This window comes from Phoca vitulina, unplaced genomic scaffold, assembly GCF_004348235.1.
Source record: "Phoca vitulina isolate PV1807 unplaced genomic scaffold, GSC_HSeal_1.0 scaffold39, whole genome shotgun sequence".
NCBI classification, from domain to species: Eukaryota; Metazoa; Chordata; class Mammalia; order Carnivora; family Phocidae; genus Phoca; species Phoca vitulina.
The window spans coordinates 2,304,001-2,314,387 of NW_022589742.1; positions in this window are offsets into that span (position 1 = coordinate 2,304,001).

The following is a 10,387-nucleotide window of genomic DNA, read 5'->3' on the forward strand; positions in this document are numbered from 1 at the left end:
TGTAGAGAGCCATATGGGGAACAGAGTTTAGGCAATGAGAACTATCTGCTCATGTAATAATTTTTAGTTGAGAAAATAAGCTCACTGTACACAAAGGACAATAGATCAAGTAAATCTACTTTACCTGTTGAGGAATCATGGCCCTAGAGATAGTATCAGTCATTGTCAACAATGAAACCATATCAGGTGACTAAAAAGCTTCTGTACAGCAAAGGAAACAATCAACAAACAGAAGTTACCAAGAGTAAATTTTAAGAGTTCTCATCACAAGGGGAAAAAACACCCCAAAACATAACTACGTGTGGTGATGTTAACTACACTTATTGTGGTAATAATTCCACAATATATATGTATACCAAATTATGTTTTACACCTAAAACTAACACAGTGTTATATGTCAAGGTTTTTAGGGTCTAGCTTCAGAAGCTCCAGAGACTCTACCTAAAAAGACATTGAACCAACTGAAGCTCAGCTTCCTGATAATAAGAAGGCCTTGTTAGTATTGTCAGAATGCTCTAAAGGAAGCCTGGGGATTTGGATGCCATTGGTGAGGGCTTATAAAGAAGGGTACAATCTGGAAAGAACTGTGGGAAGAAAAGTTTTATGGAGATGCTGTCTTACCATTTAAGATACAGCTTGGCTGCCATTGTGACTACCTTGAACTAACTTCTGCTAAAATAATGATAAAGGAAAAGGAGGAACCACCATTTAGATGGACATTAGGTTTAAATTCATCAAATGAAGTTTATATCAGTGGGAAGCCACACTGGTCTCACTCTGTGGTTACTGAAAACTTAGAAAAAATTCCCTGTAAGAAGGCTGGGGGAATTAGCTTTTTTTTTTTTTTTTTTTTTTTTTAAGCTCCAACTGTAGAATAGGATAATCAAGTCTAACCTGGCTTCCTATTTTTTTTTTTTTTTGGTGGGGTGCAGGGTGGGGGGAGGAGATGAAACTAAACTTCGTCCATGCTCAGGGAAAGTAGGCTCAAAGGCTAGAGGAGAAATGTACAGTTGTAGGCATAGGATATAGAAATCAAGCCATTTTCAAATTGACATATAAATATGCCACGGTCAAAAGGAAACCCTAAACATAATTGCAATAATGTAAGAAATAATTTTACTTTTTATGACTCAATTGCAATTTTAAAACATTGGAGCTTTCTCTTTGCTTCTGGTCCTAGCCAAGATGAAATATCCCCATTCCTTCCAATCCAACAACAGGCACAGATTTAAAGAAAAAAAAAAAAGCCTGTTCCTCCAAGCCCAGGGACTTGAAAAAGAATGGTTTTTAAGAACAGAAAATTTGAAAATATCCATCTGGCTCCAGGCAAACACCAATAGCAAAAATGTAGCCCTTCTCTGGTTTCAGCTGGCTTGAGCAGGAAGCTGATAGGAAGTGGACATCCCCCACCAATCCCACAGAAACAGCCAGCAGTGTTCACCCAGTGGAGTAGTATTGGGGAATCAAGTAAAAATCGGATCCTCCAGCCCATGTTTAGCAAAAGCAGGTGCTGGTGTGATTGCCCAGCCACATGAGTATAGGTGGGGCTCAGCAGGGAGCTGAGCTTTCCACCCGCACCCAGCAGATATGGGTAGTAGTCCAATTGCCAGCAAGATTCAGTAAGTGGAGCCTCAACTCCCACCTGCCAGCCGTGAGACTTAGTGAGGCTGCATGAGGCAGAGCAAATCCATACCCTTCCTCAGGTGCCAGCAGGTGCCAGTAGACAGCTGAACCTCCACCACCAATTTGGAGAAACCACACTGAATAAGGTGGTAGGAGTAGAACAGACACTAGAATTTCCCCTCACTGCTGGCGTCAGTGGGGCCCAACGGGGAACTTAACATCCACACCCAACTGGCAGCAACAGACAGAGACCAAACAATATGGTATAATGGGCAATAAGGCAGTACAAGACTGCATTACTGTGCTCCTTCTCCCTACCTTTGTGTCAGTGTTAGGGAATTGAGGGCCCACAACCAAACAACATCAACGAGGCATAAGGAGGTGTTGCTAAGTGGGGTTGACAACTTTTCCCCCATCCCAGTCAGTGAGCCCAGTGTGGAACTGAGCTGACACCCACAGGGCCGGAATAAGGCATTGGGAGTCGGTACCCATTTTCTCTGTGAAGGGGTCAGCGAAGCCAAGGGGTAAACTGAACTTCTATTCTACCAATTGGTAATAAGGCAGGAGTCAGGACTCCATTTTTGCTGGAGAGGGGTAGTGAGACTCAGAAGGAAGTTGAACCCATGTACCCACCAGGACCTTGCACTACACTGTAACAGGGGAATTCTCTACTAGGAGGAAAAATGAAATAGGATCCACAATCCCATAATATGACAGCTCTCTTAGTCTGTTCAGACTGCTGCTGGGAAGTCCATGAGCATGGTGTCAGCGTATCTGGTGTCTGCTGAGGGCCTGCTTACCTGGTTCATAGATGGCAGTCTTTTTGCTGTGTTCTCACCCAGAGGAAGGGACACGTGATCTCTGTGGGGCCTCTTTTATAAAGGCAGAGCCCTCATTTATAAGGGAGAGCCTAATCACTTCCTAAAAGGCACCACCTCCAAATACCATCACACTGGGGATTAGGTTTCAACATATGAACTTGGGGAGGAACACAGTTTATAATGTCATCCAAAAAGCCAGGATATGGTTAAGAAAAAAAGGTCACTCATCATACCAAGAACTGGGGGGAGGCGTGGGAAGGGGGGAATCACAACATAAATGAGAAAAAAAACAATCAATAAATGCCAAAGTCATACGGAGTGTATTCTCTAACCACAGTGGAATCAACCTGAAGTCAACACACAAAAACTGAAATCTCTCCAAGGATTTGAAAAGTAAATAACACACTTCCAAATAATCCCTGGGTCAAAGAGGAATTCTCAAAGAAAATAGAAATATATAGAGCTCAATGATAATGAAAATAAAATATATCAGTTTACATAAGAGGCAGCTAAAGCAGTGCACACAGGTAAATTTGTACTATAAATTTACCATAATTATACTATAATTGATTTTACTAAATCCTTATGTTAGAAACTTTAGTAATATAATTTCCTACCTCAAGAAGTTAGAAAAATAAGAGCAAAATAAGCCCTATGCAAGTAGAATAAAAGGACAAGTTAGTAAAATTGAAAACCAAAAGCCGATAGAGAAAAGTCAATGAAACAAAAGTCAGTTTTTTTGAATATCAATAACATTGACAAACCTCTAAAAAGGTCAACAAAAGAAGAAAACACAAAATTTCAATATCAAGAATGGAAAAAGCAGTATCACTACAGATCCTGCAGCCATAACAAGGATAATATAAAGGATAAAATAAGAGAATGCTATAAACAACTCAATGCACATAAACTGGAAACTGAGAAGAAATGGACAAATTCCTTGCAAACCATAAACTACTGAAATTCAACCATGATAAAATAGGCAATTGGAATAGTCTTAGAACCATTAAAGAAATTGAATTTGTAATTAAAAAGTGTCTGCAAAGGAAGTTTCCAGGCCCAGATAGTTTGCAGAAGAATTCTATCAAATATTTAAAGAGGAATTACTCCAAATTTACACAATTTCTTCCAGAAAATTAGAGGAACATTCACTCCCCAAACTTGTTTATGAGTTAGTATTACCCTGATAACAAAACCAGACAAAAACAGAAAAAAAAAAAAAAAACTGTAAACCAATATCCCTAACAAACATAGAGGCAAATTCCTCAACAAAATATTTGATAATTAATCTAGCAAAAAAGAATAATCACCATGAGTAATTTGGTTTTACTCTAGGTATGCAACATTGGTGCAACATTTGAAAAATCAGTGTAATCCACCATATCAACAAGGTTAAGAAGAAAAACCACATGACCATATCAACTGATGCAAAACAAACATTTGACAAAAGCCAACGCTTATCATGATTAAAAAAAAAAAAAAAGCTCAATTAGGAATAGAGGACTTTCTTCCTTCCTCACACATAGTCCACTACAGTTCAGAACCAGCAAAGACCAAATCTTTCTCACACTTGCAATCTCCCTAACTTACCTTTCCGCTGTATCTCTCCTATCCATTCCCCCTTCTTCTGGTGCATTTCTCTGGCTTTTCTTGGCCTTCTTCTGCTGCTTATAAGGTATCATGTTATTGCATCAAGCCCACCTTGATGACCTAAACTACTCTCCCTAATGCAAGGTCCCTGATTACTAACCTTATTGCATCTGCAAAATGTCTTCAGAGCAGTACCTAGTTTAGTGCTTGATTAGAATAACCAGGTGACAAGACTCTTGGAGAGAGATTTAGATTTGTGCCTACCACGGGTGGCAGATTCAGACAAATCTCTGTATGGACAGGGATAAGAAATCTTAATGGACAAATTCTGCTTCAGTTTCTTCCTTTTTTCTTCTCTTATGTTGACTAAATCTTTACTGAGTGAATGATACATACTCACACTGTGCTAGATGAAAGGGATAGAGGTGAATAAGAGCCTCTGCCCTCATGGATCTGGTAACCTTGTGGCAAATGCCATGAGGTAAAATTGTGTGGCCAATATCAAGTAAAAAGACAGAATGCAGGAAGAGTGTTTTGGCAGCAGTGATGTGATAGCTAAAGAGAGCGGCACCCGGACCAGACTAATGAAGACCGAAGTTTGCAATCTACAGCTCTCCAAAGTCGGGGGAACTGATACTTCCCACAGTGATTTCAGATCTAAGGTTGCATCTAAGAAACGCTGAGCAGATACAGTGGTCTTAAGGCAGGGTGTGTGAAGGCTGGACAGAGATCACAGGGGGCTCCAAATACTTCAACAATAAAGCTCTATAGGAGAGATTTGACAGGAGGTTAGAAAAGGCCCTGTAATATTCCAGCTTCCTGGTCCTCAGTGACCATCCTTGCTGTGCTTCTTATCTGAAATATATAAGATAAACATTTGTGTTTCATAAGCAATAACTCAAAATTACACTGAGAAATAGTATGGCAAGAATTGTTGATAACAAGTTTCTGTCTTCTTTCTACTTTTGAAGCATAAGGGAAAATTGAGGGTTAGGTAACATTTAGTTTTACAGACAAAACCAATATTTCCCTATGACCTCTGGGCATGTTCACTAAGTGTCCATCATCTGTAGGAACCCCTGCAAAGTCCAGTTTTACAACAGTTCATGCTATCAGTTTAGGATCCTATTTTTCTTCCTAAAATGAAATCTTCCTCAATGATGACTTTCCTTCTCATTTTTAACTTCCCTTAGAAGGAACAGCTTGGGGTGAGGAGACATACCCCTGTGGTGCCAAGTGAAAGGTTCCTGAAGGAAACAATAGGAGTAACTATTATGATACTGACTGACCTGAATTAAAATAAGTTTTTGATGAGAAAATGGCTCATGAAAACAAGATTCAGGCCAGCATCAAACACCCAGTGCGAACTTAGGAAACCATTGTACTTAGTGCACATATAATCCAACTAGCGACACTTAAAAGGTGCTAGAGAGATTGTCTTAGATAAAATGTCATGATTACTTTCAAAATGACTTAAGTCTTATTCGCACTTAAATAGTGCAAAATGAGACAAGATTAGAACAGAGACAATCTCAATACTCAGTTCAAGTTTTGCCTCTTCAAGGAAGTGTTCCCTGACCCTGCTCCCTTTATGCTCTTAAGGTTGAGTTAGGTTCCCCTTCCTTTGTCTTAGCATAAGACCCTGTGCTAATATCTATAGTAGTATGTATCTCTGGAAGGTTGGAAACCACTGGTAGTTTAGATAGACTTCAGCTTCAGGGTGTGCTACTCATTTTGTGGCAAGTAAATAGACCTTGCTAAGTGCTTGGCATAGACTAAGGACTTAGTAAACAGCTACTCACAGTTATAAGTAGACACAGAAACAGGCCCTAAGTTTCTTGACGGTAAAGAAAAATAGAAGCCATCGTGAATTATAAAATTTGAAGACCCTTTTTTGTGCATCCTTACTTGATCTTTCAGAACCAGACACAGAGGGAATCACATCCTCTTTTTTTGAAACACTCTCCTCTCAACTTCTCTGACAACATACTGTCTTGGTTTTCCGCCTACCTCACTGGTTCCTCTTTTTCAATCTTAATTATTTTCCCCTCCTTATAAAGGTTAGAATCCCTCTCAGTTACATCTTGGGCCACATTCCCCTCTTTCTGTTTCTTTCCATTTATTCCCATGGCTTTAAGCATCAATTATGTTCACAAATCTCAAAGGTATATAGTCCATATCTCCTTCTGAATTTCAGATCCCACTATCCCATTGTCTACCTATATCTCCAACAGAATATTTATTTCAAAAGTAATATTCAACATTCAACAATCAACATGACATAGTAGTTTGTGGTTTTCATCCATCCAAGTCTTTCCTCCCTCACCCCAATCTTAATAATAGAGACCATGAGAATGCTCCTCACAGACCTCTAAATACAGGGACTGTAACGTAATCTGAGGACCAAGTCTTCAGATACTGAGCCCTGAAATCCACCCACACATTGTGCAGAGGCTACACTTCCCACAGACTGTTCCCAGCCAGTAACTAAGAGCAGCAGGGATACTAAGGCAGGCACATTTATGGGGGACATATATATAGAGCTGACTTTTGTTTAAGGATTCCCTGATGACCTTGCTGAACCCTCTCCAGACTACATTCTCTGATATGTACTCAACTTCCTTCTCTCTTCTCCTCCAGGTCCAACCTACACTGGGATCTGATAACTCTCAATCTTTTCTAGCTTCCTCCTCATTTCCTCTCACAAGTGTTTGCTCTAATAAAATCCATACATGTTTAATACTATCTTGGAGTCTGCCTTTTAGAGGACTCAGAAATAAAAGTGGTACCAAAAATAGGGTGGTCTGAGAAAAGAGGCAAAAAGATGGGGATTTGGTACTGGCTCATCCATTGCCCAGCAGATGAAAAGGTGGGGCCTGGTTAGCAGCTAAGGCATGGGTAGTCCCTAGCACAAGTGATGACTCAATTGCTAAAGATTTCTCAGGAGGGTGATCTGGGGCAATATCCCAGTAGAGGAGAATTTTGTGTCAGGTACAATGAGCTAGGCATCTGAAGAATATGGGGGGAGGGGTATAATGCCTACAAAGCTGCAGTTGCTAGTTAATGCTAAGTTGTGTCCATATACTGTAGAAAGTTAATGAGAGACTGGAAGATGTTAACAAGCAGTTAATAGGTCAGTGTAAGGGCCAGAGGCCCTTGTTGATAGGCAGTAGTCTATAAAGCAGTCCTTGTCACCTATAGTACAAGAGCAGACATAGCTGAATAGCAGGTTGGAGACCCAAGCGTGAGAGTACCAGAGACTCAGAAATGTTTCAATGTTTAGCCACAGAAGGTGGGTTATACAAATATCAGAGCCCCAGAGTCCTGATACATGGGATTGAGACATCCCCCTGAGGATGATGGCTCTGCAACTGCTTGAGCCCAAGAACTTCTGGGCTTGCAAAGGTAGCTCATCCTTCCCTAAAAAGAGCTAGCACTTCTGCCATGGTGCAAGATTCACAAGGCAACTGATATCTCCCTCAGGATCTGTCCTCACCTCCTGTCTTGGCTCCCAGTCCCATAACTAGACTTAAATCCTAGTGTGACCTGACAGGGAATATGTTGAGTTTATTTAAGGAAGAGAAGGTATTACACATGTAAAGAATTATAATAATTAGCTGGTAAGTACTGGCAGGGTCAGGATTGTATCCTAGGATTAGATTTTGAAGGTACTTGATCAAGGAGGCCAGAATGCAAGACTGGATTGGTAATAATTTATTAACTGAAGATAATTACCAGGACATGGGACAACCTAGCAAGGTCCCAGAGATTGGAACAAACTCACTGTTGTGGTGGCTCTTGGAAGCCAGGAAAAATTGATGGTCAATACTTAATGGAAATACCTGATTAGCTCTGGGAAACAGTATAGGAAGGGAAAAGAGACTGTTAGAACTGATTGTGTGAATCTGGAAGGCCAAAGTCTTATGATCCAGGGAAGGGTCAAAAGGACATACCATTCACCAAAGCCATCCAGAATGTGCTGGTGAGAGGGGCCCAAGTATCACTAAGGAGTTCAGGGGTCGTTTTCTTCTGCAGGCCAGGACTGATGATAAGAAAGAGAATCATGGAGCTAAGTTGTTAATATCCATGAGGATGATGGGGCCTCAAAATAACAGGGACCAATTTGCAGCATTAAATGCCAGAACCTGCGATACCACAAACACCATAATGACCAACAAGGTTAGAGGGGCAGCCAAGGTGGCCTGACCCACTAGGATTCATAGACATCACTAGATGCAAGTAGACAAGCAACCAACACAAGTGCCACTTAAAATCTATAAGTAAAATAACAAATAGGATGGAGAAGCAAAAGGCAGAGGGTGGCTGACCCAATAAAAAGTGATGTCTCTTGCTCAGTTCTTAGTCCTGAATGAGTTTTCAGATCTGGAATCCAATAACTGAAGAGATGGCCAGGTCTCTAGGAAGAAGACCCCTTAAACACCGGGGAATGTATATTCTATGATGATTCCCAAAGTCCTTCCCCTAAAGGACCTCGGGTAATTGATTTAGATGACTATACAGTAGGAAAGGGGGATAAGACATGTCTAGGACAAGTATAGTTGACACTGATACACAGAAATTCACAGTGTCTTCACACTCCCCTCTCCCACTGGAGTGGTAACTTGGAAGCCAGGTACTAAATGAAGTTGTGCAGAGGCTACACTTCCCACAGACTGTTCCCAGCCAGTAACTAAGAGCAGCAGGGATACTAAGGCAGGCACATTTATGGGGGACATATATAGAGAGCTGACTTTTGTTTAAGGATTCCCTGATGACCTTGCTGAACCCTCTCCAGACTACATTCTCTGATATGTACTCAACTTCCTTCTCTCTTCTCCTCCAGGTCCAACCTACACTGGGATCTGATAACTCTCTCAATCTTTCCTAGCTTCCTCCTCATTTCCTCTCACAAGTGTTTGCTCTAATAAAATCCATACATGTTTAATACTATCTTGGAGTATATGAACTACCAATAGGAGCTGGGCTCACTGGGTCTACAAACATACCCGGGAGTCATTTCTCCAGACTCCACTTGAACAATTGAAATTGATATACTTGAAAGTTGGAGTGAACCTCACATTGGGCCCAGTAAGAGGTATCATATTAAGGAAGACCAAATGAAAACCTCTGAAACCACCTGAAAATGATACTAAACCAAAACAATATCTTATCATCACAAGGGAGGGTATGGTGGAGATGAGTGTCACCATTAAAGATCTAAAGGATACAGGAGTGGGAGCCCTTACATCTCTATTGAATTTTCTAATGTGGACCCTACAGAAAATGGATGGATCCTGAAAAGTGACTGTATACTATCACAGTGTTAAACAAGTAATAATCCTGATTGCAGATACTGTGATATACATGGTGTCATTGCTAGGGCATATTAATAAGCCCTCTGAAGCATTGCATGTCACCAGTGATTTAGTGGTTGCATTCTTTTCCATTCTAATTAGCAAAGAGTATAAGAAATTGTTCTTACTCATGTGGGATCGATAGTATTCATTTATAATGTGCCATTACTATGTTAACTTCCTTTCCCTGTGTCATAATATAGTCTGGAAAGATCTGGACCTCCTGGATATTTCACAGAGCTTCACACTGATCCATTGCATTGATAACATTGTGCTGGCTTGACAGGGCAGGCAAGAAGTGACAGTTAGATTGGAGGCCTTGTTAAGACGCATTCCAGAAGGTAGAAGACAGATCCTATTAAGTTATACAGACCTGCAACTTCAGTGAAATTTTTAGGTTTCCAGTAGTCAGAGTCATGCTGGGATATCCCCTTCAAAGCAAAAGACACATTGCTATATCTATTGTGAATCCCTCATCACAAAGAAAGAAGCATAGCATCTGGTAGCCATCTTTGGATTCTGGAGGCTCCACTCCAACTTTCAATACCTACAAATATTGCTCCACCCTTTATACCTACTGCCATAGAAATCCACCAGCTGAAAGACAAATACCATATAATCTCACTCATATGTGGAATTTAAGAAAGAAATTTAAGAAAGAAAACAGATGAACATATGGGAAGGGGAAAAAGAAAAAAGGAGAGAGGGAAATAAGCCATAAGTGACTCTTAACAACAGAGAACAAACTGAGGGTTGATGGAGGGTTGTGGGTGGGGGATGGGCTAGATGGGTGATGGGTATTAAAGAGGGCACTTGTTGTGATGAGCACTGGGTGTTGTATGTAAGTGATGAATCACTGAATTCTATTCCAGAAACCTATATTGCACTATATGTTAACTAACAAAATTTAAATTAAAAAAAAAAAAAGAAATCCACCAGCTTTGAGTGGGCCTAGCAGGAAAAGGCAATGGGAGCAGGTCTAAGCCACAATTCCAGCAT